Source organism: Chiloscyllium plagiosum, chromosome 39, assembly GCF_004010195.1.
Source record: "Chiloscyllium plagiosum isolate BGI_BamShark_2017 chromosome 39, ASM401019v2, whole genome shotgun sequence".
Classification (NCBI taxonomy): Eukaryota; Metazoa; Chordata; class Chondrichthyes; order Orectolobiformes; family Hemiscylliidae; genus Chiloscyllium; species Chiloscyllium plagiosum.
In genome coordinates, this window is record NC_057748.1 from 22,471,866 (window position 1) to 22,497,844 (window position 25,979).

A 25,979-nucleotide genomic window follows, 5' to 3' on the forward strand; every position below is an offset into this window, starting at 1 on the left:
TGAGAAAATCCATGTTTCCAGATGAGCTGTTCCTGTGTGAGTAGGCCTGGCCCTTTTGTGGGTGGAGTAGGCCTCTGTAAAGACTGAACACCTGTGTGAGGTGGTAGGTGAGCATTTACTGATCCTGGATTGGACCCTGCCTTTGGGTGTGGACCAAATTTTTGAGTTAACTGCAACTTGAAAATGTACTGTTTCTGTGAGTGGGCCTGATTCTCTATGGATGGACCAGGCCTCTAGGGAGACTGAACACTTAATGTGTGTACTGTGGGGTGTGCATTTGCTGCCTTCAGGAGTGGACTCTGCCCTCAGTTGTGGATTCTTGTGTATTTAGCAATGGACTTTGCAGTTTGGAGTGGACACCATTTCTGACAATGCACTTTGTATACTGGAGTGGACTCTTTTCCTGGGAATGGACTCTACATTTTGAAGAAAAGAGTTTATGGTAATGGACTCTGTACCAAAAGGGACTCTGTTGATAATTCACTTTGTCATGTTGCTTGTTGGGTTATCACCTGCACTGTCTTGTGTGTCCCTGGGTCTGGCAGGCCTTACTGGGAGGCTTATGGGTCGTCCTGGAAGCTGTCACCCCGAGATCCGGAGGGTGGGTAGGCTGCCCTGAAAGCCGGAAGGTGGGTAGGCCATTCTGAGTGCTTTGTCCTGAGAAGGGGTGATAAGGACAGGCTGTGCTGCTAGAGGTGGTCGGAAGGTGTCAGAGTGGCTGAGAGCTAGAAGGTGTGTAGGGGCAGGCTGAGATCCGGAAGGCAGGTAGATTGTCCTCAGTACTATTACCCCGGGCAGATACTGCCATGGGCTGTCCTAGAGGTGGCTGGAAGGTGTGTCTGAGCAGCTGAGTGCCAGAAGGTGCATAGGGGCAGGCTGAGATCTGGAAGGCTTGTGAGTTGCCCTGAGTGCTATTGTCCCAGGGAAGGGGACGGGCTGTGCTAAAGGTGGCTGAAAGGTGTGTTAGGGCAGTCCACAGGCCAGATCGTGGTGGGTGAGAGCCCAATGGCACGTAGGGGCAGACAGAGAGCTGAAGACGGGTAGACTGTCCTCAGCGCTGTCACACCGGGCAGGTACTGGGACAGGCTGACCTAGAGGTGGCCGGAAGGTGCGAAGGGAAGTTGGAAGGTGGATAGGCCATCCTGACTGCTGTGATTCTGGAGAAGTGGGGGGGGGAGGCTGGGGAAGCAGAACGGGCTGTCCTAGAGGTGGTCGGGAGGTGGGTCAGGGTGGACTGATAGCCGGAACCGACATGGGGTGGACTGAGAGGGTGAAGAGGTGTAGGGGCAGGTTACCTTAGAGTGGTCAGAAGGTGGGAAGGATGGGTGGCTTGCTGGGGAGGGGTCTATATTCTATGCACTATTCCTTATCTAACTGGACTATCTTCTATGTATTTGTTACTTTTACTTTTGTGATGTTGGTGGGATTTGAGGTTTGTTCTCCTTTCCCTGAAAACTTTGAACTTTGCTGCCCCTCTCCCCTATAAAACTGTTTCTCTCTGTACAGCTGTTAATATTAATTATTTGTAAGTGTTTTTAAATTGTGGGTTACTGTTCGGAGTGTCGGTATGGACGTGTTGGCCAAAGGGTCTGTTTTTTTTTAAAAAAATGTCAGATATCCTGCTCACTCTGAGGGAGCAGCATCACTGTCAGGGACTCTCCATGTGTCAATAAAGGGATGATGGGATAGCAGCCTCTCTACAGTTATTTCAGGGTAGTTGGAATCTTTTTGTTAAGGTGGAAATGCCAATACCAAGGGGCATAGGTTTAAGGGGAGAGGGGAAAAGTTTCAAGGAAATGTGGAAGTGTTTTGTTTTACACAGATGGTAGCATGTGCCAGAGTTGTATAAAACTCTGGTGCGGCCGCATCTGGAATATTGTGTGCAGTTTTGGTCGCCATACTACAACAGGACAGTGACACATTGGTGTAGTTTTCAGGTTTATGGCAGATGAGGATTAATGCAGAGCAGTGTGAGGTGATGCACTTCGGTAGGAAGGACATTGAAATACAGTATAAAACAGGCTGTAAGGTTAGCAGTGGTGGACTCTCCCTCTTTATGGGCATTTAGGCGGGCATTGGATAGGTATATGGAGGATAGTGGGTTAGTATAGGTTAGGTGGGCTTGGATCGGCGCAACATCGAGGGCCAAAGGGCCTGTACTGCGCTGTATTCTTCTATGTTCTAGAACAAGTAGATGATACCAGCACAGTTTAAAAGGCATTAAACACATGAACAGAGGGTTATGGAGCATGTGCTGACAGATGGGATTAGTTTAGTTTAGAATAGCTTCGTGGTCAGCACAGACAGAGAGTGGGCTGAAGGGCCTGTTCCTGTGCTGTCCTGCTCTGTTTTTTAATAAGAGCCGCTAATGCGGATTGGTTGTGATTCCCTCTGTAGTTAAATCGCAGCCAGGTCGAGACAGTGGCTAAGAATGGCCCTGAAGAAGGTTTTTTTAATCCTGCCGTGTGCCAGTGAGAATCTTTCTCTTTCAGGACAAAGGGGAGAGCCGGTGCGTGTGCCTTTAAATGTTGAAACTGACACAAGGAAGTGAATCTTTTGAATAAAAGAGCCAATGAGAGGAGTTGCTTTTGATTGAATCTGGGCTGTGCAAAGGGTATCGGCCTCTGATTGGAGCGGGGTGTGTGTTTGGGGGGGGTGCTCTCGATCGCGCTGGGATTGTGTCGGAGTCTGGAATCTGGAGAAAGAGGCGAGCCGTTATTTTGCTCCGGAGGTAGGTGTGTCTCTGCGCTCAGTGTGTGTGGGGCTCACTCAGCCCAGGAGGATGCTGCTGCTCTGGGGCCGTCGGTTCAAGCCCAGCAGACGGTCACCTGTCCGCTCTGGGGCTGAAGCCCAGCCCTGAGCAGGGCAGCTGGGCGGATGGAGGAATTGTGTCTGTGACAGGCGCTCTCATCCGGAGCCTGTTGGCCGGCCAGCTCCTGCAGTCCCCTGCCTGACATGCAGCACGGGCCTTGTGCTGTTCCATTCTGCTTCCCCTTGGAAGGAGTAACCCGTGGTCTAAACTAAAAACTGATTCCTGGATGTGAGGAATGAGCCGAGTACCTGGGTTTCAGAGCACACAGTCCCTCTGATCCACCTGCTCTCCTCGTATCGACATTGCACAGTATCTAGATTAGGCATCATTAATAAACATTCCAATAATCTGCTCTCGTGCAACACTGCTTTACCATGCCCCCCCCCCCCAAAAAAAAAGCCGGAAATCTTTAGCTAATTCGACTTTTGCTTCAGAAGCTCAGCAAGGTTTGGCGTTCTGAAGAGGGGTCACTGGAGCCGTAACATTGACTGACTCTGCTTCCTGTCCACAAACGCTGCTAGAGCTGCAGAGTTTCTCCAAGGGTTTACTGTGCCCTGAAGCGCAAGAGCCACTGTTGTAAATATGAAGCAGTATTGAAAGGTTCATGCGTTTTAGTGGTGGAGGTGAAGGGCGAATTGATCTGCTGTTCAAAATCTGTACCTTTGAAGAAAAGGACATCAGTAGATGTGGTCTGTTTTGAATTTTCAGAAAGTTTTTGCTAAGATCCCACACAAGCAGTTAGTAAGGTAATGTTAGACTTCATGGGATCGGGGGTCCTCTTGTATGGATGGAGAATTGATTTGACTTATTATTGTTGTCACATGTACCCAGACACAGTGGAAATTGTGTTTTACACTCCGTACAGATCATACCATACAAAGTGCATTAGGGTAATAGAACAGGACAAAGCATACAATGTTACGGCTGCAGAGAAGATGCACAGAGAGCAAGATCAATATCAAACCTAAATTTGAGAGGTCTATTCAGAGTCAATAACACTAGGGGAAAATGCTGGCCTTGAATCTGTTGGTACATGTATATAAACTTCTGCCCGCATCGCTTGAGGGCGGCACGGTGGCTCATTGGTTAGCACTGCTGCCTCAGTGCCAGGGACCTGGGTTCAATTCCCACCTTGGGCAGGCTGTCTGTCTGTGTGGAGTTTGCACATTCTCTCCCCATGTTTGCGTGGGTTTCCTCCCACAGTCACAAAGATGTGCAGGTCAGGGGAATTGGCCATGCTAAGTTGCCCATAGTGTTAGGCGCAATAGTCAGGGGTAAATATAGGGTAGGGGAATGGGTCTGGGTGGGTGGCTTACTCTTCAGAGGGTCGGTGTGCACTTGTTGGGCCAAAGGGCCTGTTTCTACATGGTAGGGAATCTGATCAGGCAAACGATATGTTGGCCTTCATTTTGGGGGCAGTTTGAATACAGAAGGTATCTTACCGTAGTTATAACCTGTATTGTGTACAGCTTTGGTCTCCTTTTTCTGAAGACTTATTTACTTTTTGAGGGAGTGCAATGGAGGCTCACCAGATTAATCCTTGGTGTGGCAGGACGGATTGATTACAGATCAAGGAAACTAGTCTTTTTCTTCAAACTTCTAGAAAACAGAGATGAATGTAATGAAACTTTTAAAATTCTTTACAGGGTGGATGTGGATAGGAAGCTTCCCCTGGTTGGTGAGACTATAACCAGGGACACAATTTCAGGACAAGGATCAGGCTGTGTAAGGCTGAGATTGAAGAAGAATTTCTTCACTTGGAGAGTGGTGAATCTTTGGAGTGTCTACCTCAGAGGACTGTGAAAGTGCATCTTTGAGTAGGTTCAAGACAGAAATTGATGGGTTTCTGGAGACTTGTCATTCAGGGATCATCTGCTGAATGTACAATGTCTTTGCCACTGTTCTTATAGAAAGAACTGTTCAGTTTCTAGCCATCAGCTTGTACACTATCGCAATAATACTGAAGACTTGTGCTCCATAACTTCCCACATCTCCAGCCATGCTGTTTCAATACAGTTACAAGACTGGCATCTACCTGACAATGTGGAAAATTGTCTAGGAATGTCTTGTACACAGAAAACAAGACAAATTCAACTTGACTGTTTAGCAAGGTTAGATCTGATAGAATACAGGGAGAACCAGCTATTTGGATATAGAGCTGGCTTGAAGGTAGGAGACAGAGGGTGGTGGAGTGTTGCTTTTCAGACTGGAGGCCTGTCACTAGCAGGATGCCACAAGGATGAGTGTTAGGTTCACTGCTTTTTGCCATTTATATAAATGACTTGGATGTGAACATAAGGGGTATGGTTAGTAAGTTTGCAGATGACACACAAACTGGTGGTGTAGAGAACAGTGAAGGAGGTTACCTCCGTACACTGAAATCTTGATTAGATGGGCCAGTGGGCCGAGGAGTGGCAGATGGAGTTTATTTTGGTTAATGTGAGGTGTTGCATTTTGGAAAGGCAAATCAGGGTGCAGCTTATACACTTAATGGTAAGGTCCTAGGGAGTGTGATTGAACAAAGAGACCTTGGTATGAAGGTTCATAATTCCTTAAAATGGAGTCGCAGGTAGACCGGATAGTGAAGAAGGTGATTGGTATGCTTGCCTTTATTGGTCAGTGCATAGAGTACAGGAGTTGGGAGGTCATGTTAGGGCTTTACAGGACGTTGGTTAGGCCCCTTTTGGAATGTTGTTCAATTCTGGTCTCCTTGCTTTAAAAAGATGTTGTGAAACTTGAAGGGGTTCAGAAAAGATTTACAAGGATGTTGGAGGGTTTGAGCTATAGGGAGAAGCTGAATAGGCTAAGGCTGTTTTCCATTTACCATCAGAGGCTGAGAGACCTTGTAGAAGTTAATAAAATTAAGAGGGGCATAGATAGGATGAAATAGCCAAGATCTTTTCCCTGTGTGGAAGAGTCCAAAACTAGAGAGCATAGATTTAAGGTGAGCGAGGAAACATTTAAAAGGGAACTAAGGCCATTTTTTTGTATGCAGAGGGTGGTGCATGTATGAAATGAGCTGCCAGAGGAAGTGGTGGAAGCTGATACAATTACAACCTTTTTTAAAGGCATCTGGATTGATTATATGAATAGAGATTTAGAGGCGTTTGGGCTAAACGTGAGCAATTCGGACTAAATTTAGGATATCCGTTGGCGTGGGCGAGTTGGACCAAAGGGTCAGTTTCCATGCTGCACAGCTCTATGACTCTACCACCTTGTCAGTTTACTCTCAATCATCAATAAAATGTTGGACCATCTCTAACAAGAGAGAATCTAACCCTTTGACACTCGATGGCATTGCCATTGCTGACTTCCCTACAATAAATATCCTTGGCTTTACCATTGACCAGAAACTGAACTGGATTCGCTGTATAAATACTGCCTACAAAAAGATCAGGTCAGAGGTGAGGAATCCTGCATCAGTAACTCCCCTCCTGACTCCACAAAACCTGTCCAAGGCACAAGTCAGGAGGGTGATGGCATATTCCCCACTTGCTTGGATGAATGCAGCTCCAACAACACTCAAAGCTCAACTTTATTCAGGACAAAAGCAGCTCCCGTGAATGGCCCCATATCACTAAAAGGTTCATTTCCTGTCCCATTAAGGTTAAATGGCAGTAGTGTGTGCATCGACAAGATCATTGTACAGTACAGAAGTGGCCCTTCAGCCCATCAAGTTTGTACCACCCAAAGTATATTATTACCCACACTGGTCCCATTTTCCTACATTAGACCCATAGCTTTGAATGGTATGATGATGATAGTGCTTATCCTAGTACCTTTTTAAAGGTTAGGAGGTTTCTGGCCTCCATTACACTCTGGGAATGAACTTCCCAATGTACTACCTAAATTCACCAAGGCTCCTTGATCTATGATATAGTCCTTTGTCAAATGCCATTTTGCAAATCAATATAGGCAAAGTCAAAATATTTTGATAAGTATCAATGATAGCTATTTTAGAATTGGAATAATTTTAAATTAATCAAACACAATTTGCATTTAACAAATGTCTTTAATAAATTTATCTGTACTCCTTGAATTGCTAGTTAACTTTGTTTTGTTGCATTCTTGCTATAAAGTTCCCTAACCTGGGTTGTTAGACTGACTAAACGATAGTTACTGGTTTATAACCTACTGTTTTTCTTTAAACAGGGCTGTGACATTTGCAATTCTCCTGTTTCCTGGCACCATATTGAAGGAGGATTGGAAAATTCTGTCAAAAGCCCCTGGAATTTCAAATGAATCTCCCTCAGTGACTTGGATGCATCAATCTCACACAGGTAATTTTTCAAAGAAATATAAAAAGTCCAAGTAGGTCTTGGCCACTCGGCCCACATCTGTCCTGTGTATTCTCCATGTCCCTTTACTCCCTGAGAGTCCCAGCCTTAAATGTATTTAGCAGCGGAGACTCCAAAACCCTCTCAGGACGTGCAAAGATTTGCAACCTTTCAGGTGAAGACATTTCTCCTCCTCTCAGTTCCAAATGATTGTCCTCTTATCCTAAGACTGTACCCTTGTGCTTTAGATTCTTCAGCCAGAGGGAGATGGCCTCTGTGTTGACCTTGTCAAGCTCCTTCAGAATCTTCTGTCAATCGATCAAATCACATCTTCAAAACTCCAGAGAATTTGACCCAATTTACTCCGCCTCTCTCCATAGGACCACTGTCTCATACCAGGGACCAATTAGTGAGCATTTGCTCTACTATTGACATTACACCAGAATATCAAAAAAGGAGAGCAACAGATCGTCTTGGCTCGTGAGCTTGCTCTGCCATTCTGTAACATCATGGCTGATTTGAATTTGGCCATAATTCCACTTTCCTGTCTACCCCCATCATAACCCTTCTGCCTCCTTTTGCAGATTAAATGTCTGAAAATCTGTCTCCCTCAGCCTTGAATGTGTTCAACAAGCCAGCCTCTACTGCTAGGGAATAAAATTCCAAAGATTACCCACCCTTGAGAGAAGAAATTGTCCCTCTTTTTTTTGTGTTAAACCCTATCATTTGGGATTTTGTGAGGGATGAGAATTTCTCTTGATTAAGGTTAGTTTATTAATGGATTAATGTAATTCACTTCCAAGGGGTAAGACATGGCAGGAGAGCTAATAATCATAGTCTGCTCATCTTGCTCGATGTGGGAAGCTGGGCACACTTTCAGTGCCCAGGACCTGAATGCATGCAAGAAAAGTTTCCAGCTGCAGTTTGTGAAACCCTGAGATTTGGAGATGGAGTGGTGTCTGGAGGCATCGTGGAGTATTTGCAACATCGAGAATATCGTGGATAGATCCTGAATGGCGTGGAAAGTAGGAGGCTTTTCCCCAGGGTGGAGGAGTAAATTACTAGGGAACACTGGTTCAAGGTGCCAGGGGTGAGGGAGGGGCAGTTTTAAAAGAGCAGCCAGGCAAGCTTTTCAGACAAAGGGTGGTGAGTGCCTGGAATGCACTGTCCGAGGAAGTGGACACAACAGCAGCATTCAATTAAATTCAGGCTTTTGCCTGAAACGTCGATTTTCCTGCTCCTGGGATGCTGCCTGACCTGCTGTCCTTTTCCAGCACATGCTAATCTTGACTCTGATCTCCAGCATCTGCAGTCCTCACTTTTGCTTAGGGAATAGAGGGATAAAAATGAAGACATTTTTGCATGGAAAGGCAAAATGTGTCGGCTCAGGCCTGGAGCATTGGAGGACTGTTTCTGTGCTGTGTTGGAGTTGATAGATTTCACATGATTTGATCAGTGTTTGAAGTCCTTATTGATGCTGGCCTAATTGACTCATCTGCTGATAGTCTTTTGCATCTATGTGAATTTTTTTCATATGGTGAAGCACTTATGATATAGACTTGTTTGCCTTTGAACATTATATGGAAGGCCCTTGATTCTGAAAGTGTTTCCCAATTCAAGATGCCCTCACAAACTAAACATCTTTCATGGGTCAATCCCCATCAAACACTTGCATTGAAACTTAATAGGGTCTGGGGTCAATGTATGCACCACTATGGAATCTTAGCTTGGTTAGGACACCCACCAGTGATGGTTGTGTCTGAGACATTCTGTAATATATGTTTCAATGAATATAACTGTCAGGCTATTGCCTGACTCATCTGTGGGGCAGTTTTTCCAATATTAGCATAATTTCCCAACTGTTAGCTTGGAGAACTTTGGCTTAACTTGGCCTTTGTCATGCCCAGATATGATGCCTTGGTTAGTGCCTGAAGGTTGATCTGATGCGTGTTATGTTTTTATGTAGTAGATTGATACAACTTAGGGGTAAGTGAGGACTGCAGATGCTGGAGATCAGAGTCGAGAGTGTGGTACTGGAAAAGCACAGCAGGTCAGGCAGCATCCGAGAAGCAGGAGAATTGGCGTTTCGGCCAAAAGCCCTTCATCAGGTGGACGTACTCTCTATGGATTTCAATAGGTCTTGGATAAGTTTCCACATGGCAGGCTGCTCTGGAAGGTTAGATCGCATGGAATCGAAGGAGGGCTGGCAAATTGGATAAACAATTGGTTTGATGGTAGGAAGCAGAGGGTAATAGTAGAAGGACACTAGTCAGACTGGAGGACTGACTAGTGGTATACCTCTGGTCAGTGCTGAGCCCCTTGCTGTTTGTTATCTATAATCAATGATTTGATTTGGATGAGAATGTACAAGGCATGATTAGATTAGATTAGATTAGATTCCCTACAGTATGGAAACAGGCCCTTCGGCCCAACAAGTCCACACTGACCCTCTGAAGAGTAACCCACCCAGACCCATTTCCCTACCCTGTATTTACCCCTGACTAATGCACCTAACACTACGGGTAATTTAGTATGGCCAATCCACTGACCTGCACATCTTTGGATTATGGGAGGAAACTGGGGCAAACCCATGCAGACATGGGCAGAATGTGCAAACTCCACACAGACAGGCGCCCAGGTCCCTGGCGCTGTGAGGCAGCAGTGCTAGCCACTGAGCCATGATTAGTCAGTTTGTAGATGACATCAAATAGGTTATGATAGACAGTGAGGAAGGTTATCAGAAATTGCAGCAGGACCTTGATCAGCTGGGGAAATGGGCCAAGAAATGGCAAATAGAGTTTAATAGAGGTAAGTGTCAGGTGTTGCATTGTAGAAAGTCAAATCAAGGCAGGAGTTTCATGGCGAATGGTAGGACCTTAGGAAGTGTAGTGGAACAGAGGGACCTTGGAGTTTGGGTGCACAGTTTTCTGAAAGGGGAATCACAGGTAGACAGGACAGTGAAGAAGGCTTTCTGGCGCATTGGCCTGCAGTCAGCGCGCTGAGTGTAGAAGTTAAATGGCAAATAGAGTTTAATAGAGAGGGGGGGGGGGGGATCTTACAGAAGTGTATAAGACCATGAGAGGTGTGGATAGGATGAATGTACTCAGTCTTTTTCCCTGGTTTTGGAAATCGAGTACTGGAAGGCATTAGTTTAAGATAAGAGGGAAAGAATAAAAGGGAATCTGAGGGGCAATTTTTTTTACAGAGGGTGGTATGCATCTGCAAAGAACTGCCAGCGGAAGTGATTGAGGTGGGTACATTAACAACATTTAAAAGGGATTCGGACAAACGTGGATAGGAAAGGATTAGAAGGCCTTTTAAAAACAGCAGAGGATAACTTTAAACAATGAGGGAAGAGAAAGTGAAATATGAGAGGAGTAAAATTAAAGAAGATTGCAAGAGTTGCTTTAGATATCTAAAAGGTAAGAGAGAGGCAGTGGTGGGTATTGGACCACTGGAAATGAAGCTGGCGAAGTAGTAATAGGGAACCAAGAAATGGTGGTGGAACTACATAGGTACTTCACATCAATGTTCATAGTGGAAGACACTAACAATGCACTATAACTTTGAGAGTCCGGAGGTAGAGGTGAGTGTAGTGGCTATGATTTAAGGAGAAGGTGCTGGGGAAGCTGAAATTCTGAAAGCCGATAAATCATGCAGACTACATAAAGAACATGAAAAGTTGGAGCAGGATTAGGCCTCTTGCCCCATCAAGCCTGCTCTGCCGTTCTGTAAGATCACTTCTGATCTTTTAATGGACTTACCCTCCTGCTCACCATAACCCTTAATTTCTTTACCGTTCAAAACGCTATCTATCTTAAAAAGATTCAACAAGGTAGCACCATTTGCTTCAATAGGCAGGGGATTCTACATATTCACAATCCTATGGATGAAAAAGTTCCTCCTCCAGTCAGTCCTAAATCTGCTCCCCCTTATTTTGAGGCTATGCCCTCTAGCTCTAGTTTCACCTGCCAGTAGAAACAACCTCCCTGGTTCTGACTTATCTATTCCCTTCATAATTTGGCTTGTTTCTATAAGATCCCCCTCCCCCCTCATTCTTCTAAATTCCAATGAATATCTACCCAGCCTACTCGATCTGTCCTCATAAGGCAATCTTCTGAATTTCGGAATCAACCGAGTGAACCTCCTGTGCACCCACTGCAGTGCCAACTCATCCTCTCTCAAGTAAGGAGACCAAAACTGCACACAGTACTCCAGGTGTGGCCTCACGAGTACCTGAGACAGCTGCAACATAACCTCCCTGCTTTTAATCTCCATCCCTCCTAGATGGACTGGATGGGCTACACCGCGGGGTTCTGATGGACATAGTTGTGGTTGTAGAGGCATTGGTAATGATCTTTCAGGAATCGCTGGAGTCAGGGAGGCTTCCATAGGACTGGAAAATGGCGAATGTAACAGCCCTGTTTAAGAAGGGAGGGAGGAAGAAAGAGGGAAACGACAGCAGTCAGGCTGACCTCAGTCATTGGTAAGATATCAGAGTCCATTATTAAGGATGAGATTGCAGAGTACTAGGAAGTGCATGGGAAAATAGTGCTGAGTCAGCATGGCTTGATCAAGGGGAGATCATGCCTGACAATCAGTTAGAATTCTTCGAGGAGGTAATGAGAAAGTTAGACAAAGGAAAGCCAGTGGACATATCTATTGGATTTCCAGAAGGCCTTTGATAAGGTGCCGCACAGGAGGCTGCTCAATAAGCTAAGAGCCCGTGGTGTTAGGAGCAAGGTACTGACATGGATCAGCTGACTGGCAGAGAGTGGAGATAAAGGAATCTTTTACAGGATATCAGCCGTGGGGTTCCATAGGGGTCAGTGTTGAGACCTTTGCTATCCATGTTTTATGCTAGCTATCTTGATGATAAAACTGAAGGCACTTACTAAATTTGCAGATGACACAAGGAGAGGTGGAGGAACAGATAATGTTGAGGAAGTGCGTAGGCTGCAGAAGGACTTGGACAAGCTAGGCGAGTGAGCAAAGCAGGTGCAGGTAGAACACAATGTGTGAGGTTATGCACTTTGGTTGGAAGGAAAAGGCATGGGCTATTTTCTAAATGCAGAAAGGCTTCGGAAATCTGAAGCACAAAGTGACTTGGCAGTCCTGGTTCAGGTTAACATGCAGGTTCAGTTGGTGGTGAAGAAGGCAAATGCAATGTTGACATCCATCTCAAAAGGGCTCCAGTACAAGAGCAGCGATGTATTGCTGAGGCTATATAAGGCTCTGGTCAGACACCATTTGGAATATTGTGAACAATCTGGGGCCCTGTTTGGTGAAAGGATGTGCTGGCTTTGGAGGGAGTCCAGAGGAGGCTTACAAGAATTATCCTGGCAATGAAGGGCTTGTTATATGGACTGGTTGAGGAATGTACATTATAGAGTTTAGAAGGATGAGGGGGAGGGGAGGAATCTGATTAAAACTTAGAATACTGATGGGCCTGGATAGAGTGGACGTGAGCGAGACTAGGAGCCAAGGGCAGCCTCAGTGAAGGAACAGCCCGTTAGAACTGAGGTGAGGAATCTTTCAGCTCGAGGGTGGTTAATCTGTGGAACTCATTGCTGCAGAGGGCTGTGGAAGCCATGTTGTTGAGTGTACTTAAGACGAATAGGTCCTTGATTAGTGAGGGTATGGAGAGAGAAGGCAGGAGAATGGGTTTGAGAATTACATCAGCCATGATCGAATGGTAGAGCAGAGTTGATTGTGGGCTGAATGGCCTAATTCTGCTCTGAAATGCTATGGTCTTATCACCACTTGCATTCCAATGCTTGTTGTATCACCATTTGTTAATTTACCACCACTCTGTCAGTCAGCTTTTCCAAAAAAGTGGCCAATTTCACACTTACTCATGTCATACAGTATATGCTGTGTATTTTCCTACTGTCACATCTAAGTTGCCCTGAAAGTTTTTTTTAACATACTTCCCACCACTCAATGCCACCTGGTTTTGTATTATCAGCAAACTTTGAAATATTGCATTTGATTCCCTCGTCCAAATTATTGATTTATGAGATTAGATTAGATTCCCTACGGTATGGAAACAGGCCCTTTGGCCCAACAAGTCCACACCAACCCTTCGAAGAGTAACCCACACAGAACCATTCCCCTACCCTATATTTACCCGACTAATGACGTAATACTACAGGCAATTTAGCGTGGCCAATTAACCTAACCTGCACATTTTTGGATTGTGGGAGGAAACCAGAGGAACCCCAAGCAGACACGGGGAGAATGTGCAAACTCCACACAGACAGTTGTCCGAGGTTGGAATCGAACCCAGGTCCCTGGTGCTGTGAGGCAGCAGTGCTAACCACTGAGCCACCGTGCATACCTAATGTTGTCAATAGTTGGGGCCTGATCCTTAATGTACCCTGTTTATCACTGCCTTCCATCCTGAAACCTATTTATTTATTTTTCTGCTTTGTGAATTTCCTTCTTCCCAGTAGACTCATGTTCCTCAAGCTTTGAAGATGGAGCTAAAATAATTGTTTGCTTATTCTGTTATCTGTTCTCCTGTTTGAGATAATAAGGGGGTCTATATTTGTCTTCTATAATCATTTTTTTTTTTCTTTTTGCATACTTTTATAGCCAGCTGTTATTGTCCTTGCAAGTTTATTCTCACACACTGTATTTTCTTTCCCTTCCTGGTCAACATCTTGGTTATCCTTTTTGTTGAGGAGAAAGTGAGGACTGCAGATGCAGGAGTCCAATAGTGTGGTACTGGAAAAGCACAGCCAGTAACTGGCTGTCCTTAACCTTTTGCTGAGTTCTGAACTGCTCCCACTCCTCGGGCTTGCTACGTTTTCTAGCAACTTTATATGATTCCTCTTTGGATTGAATACTATCCTCCATTTCTTTGGTCGGGCGACTTTTCCTTTTTACTTTCTTTCACCCAAAAGGCATTTATAACTGTTGCAATGAAGTTTGCTCAACAGATGATCTAGCAATAGGAAGGCAAGCTCTTTTTTTTAATTTTTGTGTAAGGTGGCAATTGCAGGGTGTAGGGGTTCAGGGATTTGATGGCAAAAGCAGGGGAGTGAATTTCAGAGGTCACCCCCATGTTTTCCCCATCCATTGCCTCTGATTGATAGGGTTATCTCTAATTGTTCCAAAGTTCCCCACCACCCCGCTCCCTGATTATGTCCTACCCATTGGCAGAACCGATCTAGCAGAGGTTGGTGGCACAGTGGTATCTAATCAGAATGAAACCGCCTGCTGGTTACCACATACCAACCTCCCTCTGCTGCTGAATCAGTATTCCTCCATGTTGAACAACACTTGGAGGAAACACCTGAGGGTGGCAAGAGTGCAGCATGTACTTTGGGTGGGTGGGTTCACTGTCCACCACCAAGAGTGGCTCAGCAGCAGCACTACTGATCCAGTTGGTCAGGTCCTAAAGGAAATAGCTGCTAGTCTTGGTTTCTGCCAGGTGGTGAGGGAATTATCAGGAAGGAAAAACATACTTTACCTCATCCATACCAATCTGCTAGCTGCAGATGTCTGTCTATGACAGTATCAGTAAGAGTGACTGACTGCCTGCCTTCATATTGACAAGACCATCCATCATGTTGTGTGGCACTCAGTGTTCTGAATGGACTAGCTTCAAGCAGATCTAAGAACTCGAGACTTGGCATCCATGAGGTACGGTGGGCTATCAACAGCAGCAGAAACATACCCTAATGCCATCAGTAACCTCATAGCCTAGCATATCAATCATTACCATTAAACCAAGGGATCAACTCTGGTTGAATGGAGAGTGTAGGAGGGCATGGCAGGATCATACCTGGTGAAGATTTAATAAAAAAGGACTACTTGTTCCCAAACAGCACAAGCAGCAAGTGATGGAGCTAGGTGACTCCACAACCAACACATCAGCGCGAAGGTCTCTAGTTCTACCACAGCTGGTTGTGAATGGTGGTGGACAATTAAGCAACTCCCAAATATCCCCATCTTCAATGTTAGCAGAACCCAGCACATCAGGCTGAAGCATTCACAGCAATCTTCTTCAGCCAGACATGCTGAGTGGGTTATCTATCTTAACCTCCTATAGTGGTCCCCAGCATCACAGATACCAGTCTTCAGCCAGTTTGATCTCCTCCACATGAAATCAGGAAAAAGGCACTGGATGCTACAAAGGCTGCAGACCTGATAACATTCTGGCATTAATACTAAAGACCTGTGCTCCAGAACTTGCCGCTCCCCTAGTCAAGTTCTTCCAGTACAGCTACAACATTGGCATCTACCCAACAATATGGAAAACAGTCCAGGTGTGTCTTGTACACACACAACAGGACAAATCCAAAACAGCCAATTACTGCCTCGTTACTCTACTGTCCATCTTCAGTAAAGTGATAGACGGTGTCATCAACAGTGCTATTAAACAGCACCTGCTCAGTTGACGCCCAGTTTGGGCTCTGTCAGGGCCACTCAGCTCCTGACCTCATTACAGCCTTGGTTCAAACATGGATAAAACAGCTGAATACCAGAGGGTGAGGGGAGAGGGACAGCCCTTGACATCAAGGCTGCATTCAACTGAGTACGGCATCAAGGAGCCTGTGCAAAGCTGGAATCAATGGGTAACGGGCAAACTCTCTGCTGGTTAGAGTCATACCTGACACATGAAGAGGATTGTGGTTGTTGGAGGTCATTCATTTCCACTCTCGAACATCTCTACAGGAGTTCCTCAGGGTAGGGTCCTAGGCCCAAACATCTTCAGCTGCTTCATCAATCATAAAGTCAGAAGTGGGGATGTTCATCGATGACTGCGCAATGTTCAGCACCATTCGTGCTGCCTCAGACACTGAAGCAGTCCATGTTCAAATGCAACAAGACCTGGACCATATCCAGGCTTGGGTTGACAGTGGCAAGTAACTTTAACACCACATATGCCAGGTAATTACCATCTCCAATAAGGATTAATTTAACCTTGCCCTTCACTGGTATCGCCACCATTAAATCCCCCACAATCAACAACCTGGGAGTTACCATTGCACTGGATTGGTCATATAAACACAGTGACTGCAAGAACAGGTTGGGGACTAGGAATTCTGCAGTGGGTAACTCACCTCCTGATTCTCCAAAGCCTGTATGCTGTCTACAAGGCACATGTCAGGATTATGATGGAATATTCCCCACTTGCCTGGATGAGTGCTGCTCCAACACTCAAGAAGCTTGATGCTATCCAGGACAAAGCAGCCTGCTTGAATGGCACCACATTTGGGGTGGCATGATGGTTGAGTGGTTAGCACTTCTGCCTAACAGTCCCAGGGACTTGGGTTTGATTCCACCCTTGGGTGACTGCCTGTGTGGAGTTTGCACATTCCCACTCTGTCTGCATGGGTTTTTTCCGGGTGCTCTAGTTTTCTTCCACAGTCCAAAGATTGGCGAGGTGGATTGGCTATGCTAAATTGCCCATAGTGTTCAGGGATGTGCAGGCTAGGTGAGTTAGCCATGGGCAATGCAGGGTTACAAGGGTGGTGTAGGGGTCTGGGCCAAGATGGGATGCTCTCAGTGGGTTGACGTGGACTTGATGGGCCAAATTTCCTGTTTCCACACTGCAGGGATTCTACCTACCCATAAACATTCACTTCCATCGCCATCTATGCTTAGTAGTAGTTGTGTGTACTGTCTATAGGATGCCCTACAGTAATTTAGCAAGGGCTCTTAGACAGCACCTTCCAAACACGCAATTACTCTATCTAGAAGGACAAGGGCAGCAGATACATGGGAACACCACCTGCAGGCTCTTATTCAAGCCACTCACCACCCTGACTTGGAAGTATATTGTTGTTCCTTCGTTATTGCTGGATCAAAATCCTGTGGAGTTCCTGCCCCAGTGGTATTGTGGTTTAACCTACTGCACATGGATTGGAGTGATTCAAGAAGGCATCTCACCATTATCTTACCTTCTCAAGGGCAAGTAGGGATGGGCAATAAATGCCCATGTACCACAAGTGAATTTTAAAAAAAGTGGCCAGTTAAGTCTATTTATGGGTCTTATTTGACCATGTAAGAGCATTAATTGGTGACGAGTTGCAAAAGATCCCATTGGATCTTCTCTCCCAGCACTTAATTGCCGAGCTGGTGAGAAGGGACAAGTACCTCTCTAGGGCAAATTTACACCATTATTTCCCAATTTTTCACAACCTTCTTGGCACCTCCAGCGAGGAAAGTTCTGCTAAGTCCTGCTACAATTGTGTAGGGTTTTGGTGAGATCAAATCTGGAATACTGTCAGGTTTGGGCCTCTAGGTTTGTAATGGGGTGGTATGACAAAGATTCATTGGACTGATATGAAGATGTTTTGTAATATTAATGTGTTACTTAAACTTGCGTTCTAAAGTAGAGGTAAATAGGGCTGAAGTTGTGCAAAGGTAACATTTTTTTGTTAAGGGTCAGAAATTCACTTTGCTTTGACCCATGGGTCGAAGCAGCATTTCCAAGAAGTCATGCGACTTGGTCTAAATGATTTGATAAGCTGCCTGGTGAGAGAATTGCTGACCCTGTGAAAGGAAAGTCAAGAGGCTAAAAGCAGCTTCACTTCAGAAGAAGTGTTGCACACCAGCAGATGTGCTATTAGCAAGCTGAAACTTGTCAAAGTAATTGGATAAAATGTGTTTTCAGTTGGGTGCAGTAAGAAGAAACAGTGAGTTAGCTTATTTGAAGAGAATCCCTTTAGCTGAATATGGTGAAATTGACTGAAAGGAAGCAGTTATGACTTTGACGATTGAATTGAAGACAATATAAGAGTGATACATTACTGGGGTTGGCTGTCAAGGAAATTGTTGGGTAAAAGAAATCTTTTAGTATTTAATAAATCTTTTCCAATATCTTGTAAATATTTATCTTTTTTTTTCTTGAGTGCAATAAACCTTTTTCTTTTCTTTTCTTAAAAGTACATTGGAAGCGTATTATGAATGTGCTGGAAAATGGGATTTGAATAGTTAGGTAGCTATTTTAACGAGCACAGACTTCATATAACGGGCCCTTTTCTGTGTTGTAGACCTCTATCACATTAGTAATAGACCAACACCAATAACCAAGTCACAAAAATAAAACTTGTATACTATCAAGTCAAGGTTTACTTTTGAATATGACTTATCCTGTATTACTATTGGCTGAGATCATATCAATTGGATCCTGAGGTGACAATGTTACCCTGTGAGAGATGAGTAAATTGCGCATATGTTCTCTGCAATTTAGGGTAATGAAGGGCAATATTATTGAACCATTCAAAAATACAGTAGATGCTCAGAGAGAGATTCCCCAACCAGCAGAAACAAAAGCACAGTCTCAGGATAACAGGCTGATTATTTAGGACTGGGATGAGAAGGGTATTGAATCTTTGGAATTCTCCACCACAGAGGGTTGTGAATGTTTCATCATTGAATATATTCAAAGACCATATGATACAGGAGCAGAAATTAGGCCATTTGGTCTATTGTGTCTGCTCCGCCATTCAATCATGGCTGGTAGGAGAGTGAGGTTGAAAAACCTGTTTTTCCCCATAACCTTTGATCCCCTTGACAATCAAGAACCTATCGATCTGTTTTAAATCTACTCAATGACCTGGCCTCCACAGCCTTCTGTGGCAATAAATTCCACAGATTTGTCACTCTCTGGCTGAAGATCCTTTTTCTTTTAACTCTGTTCTAAAGGGTCTTCCCTTTACTCTAAGGCTGTGCCCTTGGGTCCTCGCCTCTCCTGCCAATGGAAACATCTTCCCCAAGTCCATGCTTTCCAGGCTGTTAGGTATTCTGTAAGTTTCAATCAGATCAACCCCCTTCTAAGCTCTGAGTATAGTCCCAGAGCCCTCAACAGTTTCTCATATGTTAAGCTGATCATTCCCGTGAACCCCCTCTGGACCTGCTCCAGGATCAGTACGTACTACTTTAGTAATGGGGCCTAAAATTGCTCACAATACTCCAAACGTGGCCTGACCAGAGCCTTCTAAAACTCAAAAGTATATCTCTGCTTTTATATTTTAGTTCTCTCGCGATGAATGACAACATTGTATTTGCCTTCCTAACTACTGACTCAACCTGCAAGCTTACTTTCAGAGAAATCTGGACCAGGACTCCCAAGTCCATTTGCAATTCAGATTTCTGAATTTTCTCCTGATTTAGAAAGTAGTCCATGCCTCTATTCTTCCTACCACCGTGCATGACCTCACACTTTCCCATGTTGTAGTTCATCTGCCACTTCTTTGTCCACTCTCCTAATCTGTCTAAATCTTTCTGCAGCCTCCCTGGCTCCTCAATACTACCCGCCCCTCCACCAATCTTTGTATTGTCTTTGTAGCCAGAATGCCCTCAGTTCATTCATCCAGATCATTTAATGTGTAAAAGGAAAAGTTGTGATCCCAACACTAACCTTTGTGGAACACCACTAGTCACCAGCTTCCATCCTGAGAAGGACCCTTTTATCCCCACTGTCTGGCAGGAGGCAATCTCCCCTCCATGCTAGTACCTGGCCTCTAACACCATGGGCCTGATCTTACTCAGCAGCCTCCTGAGTAAGCTGTTTATTTGGGGCACATTATCAAAGGCTTTCTGGAAGTCCAGATCGAAAGCATCCATTGGCTGTCCTTACCCTTTTAGCTATTCAATAGAAAAATAGATTGACAAAACTTTAATAAGCTTGTCAAACATAATTTCCCTTGCCTAAAACTGTGACTTAGTGCATTGTTAAGAAAATCAAAGTATGAATACACAAAGACGTCCTTTGCAAGAGATGGGTTGATGATTAATTGAAAACTAACTAACCTAATCGTTTCTACCCCCTTTGTTTTTAAAAAAAAATCACATTTACTAACTTCAAATCTGTTGAAACCTTGTCAGAATATAGCAAATTTTGTAAAATCTTTACGAGTGCATGTACTATCTCTGCAGACGTTTCTTTAAGAACTCTAGGACATAGACTATGTGGACCTGGATTTGTTGGTATTTTAGTTCAAGTTTCTTCAATGCTTTTTCTCAATTGACAATGTTTAGGTTGTGCACTCTTATTTGCCCTTGTATTTCTGATAGGTAAATTTATATGGTGTCTACCGTCATAGAAGGCATTTTTTTCATTGTCTCTTCTATTTCCTTAATTATCGCTGAAACAACCAATGGTGGAGATCACAGTGGGTCGGGCAGCATCTGTGGTGAGAGAGCAAGCCAGTGTTTCTAGTCTAGATGATTCTTCAGAGCTGTGACCTTCACCATTTGTTGTTTTTCAGTATAGATACTAGCATCTGCAGTAATTTGCTGCTCCTCATTTATCATGCCTGTTTTAATCTCTAAGTTGCATCCTTTATCTTTTTTAAAGCTGTTTTTGTATTCCTTGCTAGTTTACTCTCTCTCTCTCTTATTTATTCCCTTTTTTATCAATATTTGGTGCCGTTTGGTTTTTAAACCACTCCTCGTCCTTGGAATTGTGACTATTTGCAATATTATAAACTGCCTCTTTTAGTCTGATATTATTCTTGACTTCCTTTAGTAACGCACAGATGAAGCTGTGTGGTACGTTATTGTTTCTTAATGGAATAAGTTGAGCATTTTTGAATTGTTTCTTTAAATGTTTCTTCTTACTACATTTTCACTCTATTTACCAAGGTCAACCCTAACCAGTTACACTCTCATACCGAACTAACTTTAATGTTCTTATTAGTGATTAGAGTGTGGCACTTTCAAATCCTAACCTTTTTTATTCCTTCACATCCAGAGTTCTCCTGAGCTGATTCCGCCATTGTCTTTCTGGGAACATATTTAACCTGTTCTCTTGCGATATTCCCCATGGATGCTTCCCATGACTCTGACAAAGTAGATGCCCTCTGTCTATGGACCAGATTGTATTTTGTCTTCGCCTTTCCTCAGTTCAGTATTTTCATCCCCAGCCCTTCTTTATCTTTTCCCATAACAACCCAAAGCTTAACCGAGTGATGGTCATAATCTCCAAAATGCCCCTGCCTGATGTACCTTCCACCTGCTTGGACTCCTTTTCTGAATATTAAGTTCAGAATTGCCCTTCCCTCATTGGGCTTTCTATGTACACGGCCAATAAATGCAGCTTAAGAATTTTGTTTGCTTCCTAACTTGCACTGTAAAACTATCCCAGTTAATATATGGGTACATAAAACCCCATCCTATTTCTGCCTCCCATTTCTTTGAAACATTTGATTCTCTAACTCCCTGACTCTTTGGGGCTGTGATACACACCGATAACATGCCTGCCTCTGTGTTTCTTTAAGTCTACCCATACTGCCTTATTTGATACTTTTTTAAAGATATCAACTCTTCTCACTGCTATAATTAATTCTTTGTTTTGGTATTGCAACCCCCCCCCCCCCCCCCCCCGCCCCAAGTCTTGTTCGAACACCCTATAACCAGAAATATTGAACTGCCAGTCCTTCCTGTCTTTCAACCAAGTCTTGGTCATAGCGATGATATCATCCTTCCATGTGCCTATCTGTGCTCTCGGCTCATTCTGTATTATTCCTCAGGACTCTTGCATTAAAATATGTTCCATTTAGCTTTGCTAAACTCACTACTTTCCTATCTAGCCTGTGTTTACTGTCTTCCAGACTCACTCACTCGCTCAACTTCTAATACCATCTTGGCTTCTCTCTCTCCTCCTGAGGTACTTCTCAGGATGCATGTCCTTGCCAATCTAGTTTAAATCCATCCCAACAGCAGCAGCCAAACCCCCACCACCACTGCATTCCTGGTCAGATGCAAGATGTACAGGTCCCAGCTCCACAAAAATAATCCCAATGTCCCTGGAATCTAAAAACCCTCAGCTTGCACCATCTCCTCAAGCCATGCGTTCATCTGCTCGCTCTTGCTATTGTTGTATGTATGACTGTATTAATCTGAACTTTTACTATGTTTGAAGTCTTGCTTTTCAATTTCCTACTTAACTTCCTAAAGTCTGTTTTGTGGTTTCTCATTTCTCTCTTCCTATATCATTGGTCATATGGTTACGTAGAATTTAATTTTATTACAATTATGTTACAATCACTATTTCTGAGCAGATCTGTGGGATTACTTTGAACTGCCTCATTATGAAACACTAGCTTTAAAATGATGTATTCTTAGTTGGCTCCAGAATGTGTTGCTCGGGGAAGTGTCACAAAAGAATTCTGAGTCATCTTCCAGGCACCTTTGCACAATTGGCCTAGTCTCTATGAAGATTCATGTTTCCCCTATACTATAACACTACCTGTGTTCTAATCTCAAATTTGTGATTTGATGATTTGTCCAACAGAACGACTACTGTAAGGGGGCCTATTAAGTGGTCCCACCAGCATTTTCTGACCATTGCTTTTCCTGATTTTTGCTTTCACGCTTTCTATTTCTAGACTTTCAAGTCAAAATTGTCTTTCATTAATGTCACCCTTTCCATCAAGGCTACTTTCATTGTTGCCAACCAGATAGAATGATAATGAGACTGTTAAAAATCACACAACACCAGGATTATAGTCCAACAGGTTTAATTGGAAGCACTAGCTTTCACAGTGCTCCGAAAGCTAGTGCTTCCAGTTAAACCTGTTGGACTATAACCTGGTTTTGTGTGATTTTAACTTTGTACACCCCAGTCCAACATCAGCATCTCCAAATCATAATGAGACTGAGCATTTAGAGTACTGATCAACCAATAGTGTAATATTGAGTAAAGCCAGAACCAATATTTAGTGTGGTCTGTGCTGCATCTTCCTCAGAGCTTGTTTTACATTCTCTGTTTCTTGAACTAGTGTCTTAGTGACACTTGAGTTCTGCCACGTTTTTGTGTAACTCAGACTCAGGAAGCACCTGTTGAAAGCCCACTGATGTAACATTGCATCTGCAGTTCTTGGCCACAGAGGAAGTGGTGGAGGCGGGTACAATTACAACATTTAAAAGGCACCCAAATGGTGCATGAAAGGAAGGGTTTAGAGGGAAATGGGCCAAATGCTGGCAATTAGGACTAGATTAGGTTGGATATCTGGTTGGCGCAGATGAGTTCAGCTGGCGGGTCTGTTTCTATGCTTTATGACTGTGTAACGTCACACAATCTCTCTAGTTCACTGGGCGCATGATACTAATGAATGTGTACATGGTTTCATGCACCAATCTATTGGCCCTCTTGTTGTGATCCTGGCTGATGTTAATAGTGTTCAAGTCAGATGTTGGAGTGAAACCTGGCTTTTGTAACACGAATGTCATTCCATTAGACAATAGGGAAGGTTAGAAAGAATTTGTTACAGACATCAGGTGAGGATTCAAATTCACGTTATTCCTTTTATTTAAGCATATCCTTGCAAGCACTCATATCAGGAAAGAGTTACCATGTCTCAACACTAAGGCTTATTGCTCAGACTCAAACTCAGGGTCAGTGTGGACTTGATGGGCCAAATGGCCGCCTTCCTTATTGTAGGGGTTCTATGATTCAAACTGGTATTCATCTGGTATTCTGCTATTCATCGAATTTTGGGAAATTGTCTGTGCAGTCACTGGATATAATTTTTCTTAAGCAAGCTGACACCTAAAGTGAGCCATTCACTGAATCCACTGTTAATTCAATTTCAGAACATTTCCTTTGTTCCCTAAAGCCGTCCTTCACTGTCTCGCGATCTGCACACTGACTGTTTTCTCTGGATTGTTCTGTTTCTGTGTGTACCTGGACTCATTGCTATGCAACAATATTTTTAATAATGTATGGAACAGTTAAACCACAGCCCAGCTCAAGACAAAGTTGGTAAAACCTCAAAAATTCATACAAAGAACACAGACCTTCAGCCTCCTTGGAACCACAGCCTCAAGCTCTCAAATGAAATTCTAAAAATACCTTCCCCTTAACCCACAAAATACAAAATAGGAATTGAAGTTGTACATTGTGAATACACTGTAAGAACAACACACTGACCCATAGGTTGCCCTCATTCCTGAAGAAGGGCTTATGCCCGAAACGTCGATTCTCCTGTTCCCTGGATGCTGCCTGACCTGCTGCGCTGTTCTTGTAGAGATTCAGGAAGGCAGGGGCAACAGATGGACAGAGATATTGCGCAGTAAAATTCTTTGAAATAAGTAGCATATTTTCTCCAGTAGTAATAACAATAGCTAGAAATACTCAGCAGACAGCATCTGTGGAGAGACAGTTATGGTTTTAGGCTGACGGTCTTTACAGTTTTGAATTTATCCAATCTTTTGCGTTTTTATTACACTTCCAGCATCTGCCATATTGTTTTTTTAAAATAGATTTTTTTTTTGCATAAATTGTTGGTGTAAGTAACAGCTCGCGTGTAGTTTAGCAGGTTGTCACACATCCTGAGGTCTGGCTTGTCTGAGATCTTATCTGTCACTGATACCAGTTGCTACTTTCTTCCTTTCTGGTGTCTTTGGTGTCAATGTGTAGGCTAACAGCATACAGTGTAAAACAATGCTTGAGGTAGTACTTCGATGTAATGTTAGAGCTTATAATGACTTTTACAGGCATCCCTGGCAAGAATCAGAATTTTTTTTTTATTCAGTTGAAAGGATTACAGATGAAAGGATTACAGTCTGGAGCTATAGAATTTTCAAAAAGTGCTCTGGCAAGAGGAATGAATTGGAAGACTCTGTCCTGTTGTGTTTATATCCTGAAACCCAGTTATTCAAAAGAATATTGACATTCCTGGAGGGTATAGGTCTGAAGAGAAATAGAACTTGGGGAGGGAAACGGGGATGATGGACTGCCTAAGGGTTAGGATCATACTGCGAGAGGGAAAGTTGGGGTTAGTACTGAAAGCAGGAAGGACGGACTGAGGATTAGGGTCAGGGCTAGTGCTGAGAGAACAATAGACAGAGACTATGTTTGGAGTTTCGTCCTGATGTGCATAGAGCTGGACAATGCCATCTGAAGGGAGGGTGCTGATTGGTGGAAAAAGCTATTGGCCAATGTCTCGTTGCAATTGGCTGTTGTAATCAGCCAATGTTTCAGCAATGGGGCACTTCTACATTGAAGAGAATGTAGAGAACAGCAACAAGGATATATCTTTGACTTGACAAGAACATAAGTAAAATAAATAGGTGTAGACCTTTTGCCGCCTGGACAGAAATTCAACACAATCACAGCTGCAGTTTCACACCCACTCCCCATATTCTGCGATTCCCTGAGGGAACAAACTCTTATCTCTCTGAGCCATAAGCCTACTCCATGATGGAGCATTCACAGCTCTTTGAGGAGAGAATTCCAAAAGATTCACAACCCTCTGAATAAAGACATTTCTCCTCTTCTCAATCCTAAATAATTGTACCTCTTATTCGAAGTCTCTGACTGAGGGTCTAATTCCTCCGCTAGTGGTAACAAACTTGTCTGTTTCTACTCTGTAATACAGATGCCTGCTCTTGTTAGGTGATGTACAGTTGTAACAGTGGCATTTGATGCTGTTTGTACTCTGAGCTTGTGGTGAGGGAGTGACTGGCAGCCGCTGGTCTTGCGGCCCCTCTTTACCGAAGCCTTGTATTTGAAACTGTCTAAGTGAGGAGTGCCTCCAGAAACTGCTGCTGATGTAACCAGTACTTTGATGTTGCAATGACAGTTCCTGACACTCTCTTGTTTTCTTATTTTTCTTCTGTATTACTCAAACTGTAAATCTGATTGGAGGAGTGGAGAAAAAAAAAAGCATAACCACTCTCCATCTGAGGTTGGGAGAGTAAATTATTGATTTTGAGATGCTCCGTAATTAGGATCTTTAAGTCTAATTCGTTCTATTGATAAACACAGCTGCTATATTTATTAGCGTGATGCTTAAAAAAAAACACAATTTACTCATTATCTCCAACACAGAACCAAAGTTGCACCCAATTACTAATGTCAATACATAAATGCAGTCCCAGTGCTATACAGTGACCGACCTGTCCCCACCAGTACTGTATCCCAG

The 25,979-nt window shown here is 43.7% G+C and overlaps 1 protein-coding gene across 4 annotated transcripts in view; it reads left to right on the forward strand.

Moving 5' to 3' along the window:
- Window positions 1-424: 424 nt before the first annotated feature.
- Window positions 425-25,979, forward strand: part of sun2 (Sad1 and UNC84 domain containing 2) — a 106,138-nt gene continuing 80,583 nt past the window's right edge. The window contains exons 1-2 of one of the 4 annotated variants that reach the window (XM_043680020.1): window positions 425-442; window positions 6,965-7,092. The gene's annotated coding sequence lies outside the window, so the exon portion shown is untranslated. Of the gene's footprint in view, window positions 443-2,601; window positions 2,732-4,490; window positions 4,630-6,964; window positions 7,093-25,979 lie in introns of those variants that run through there. The other 3 variants (XM_043680018.1, XM_043680021.1, XM_043680019.1) reach the window with 3 other exon arrangements.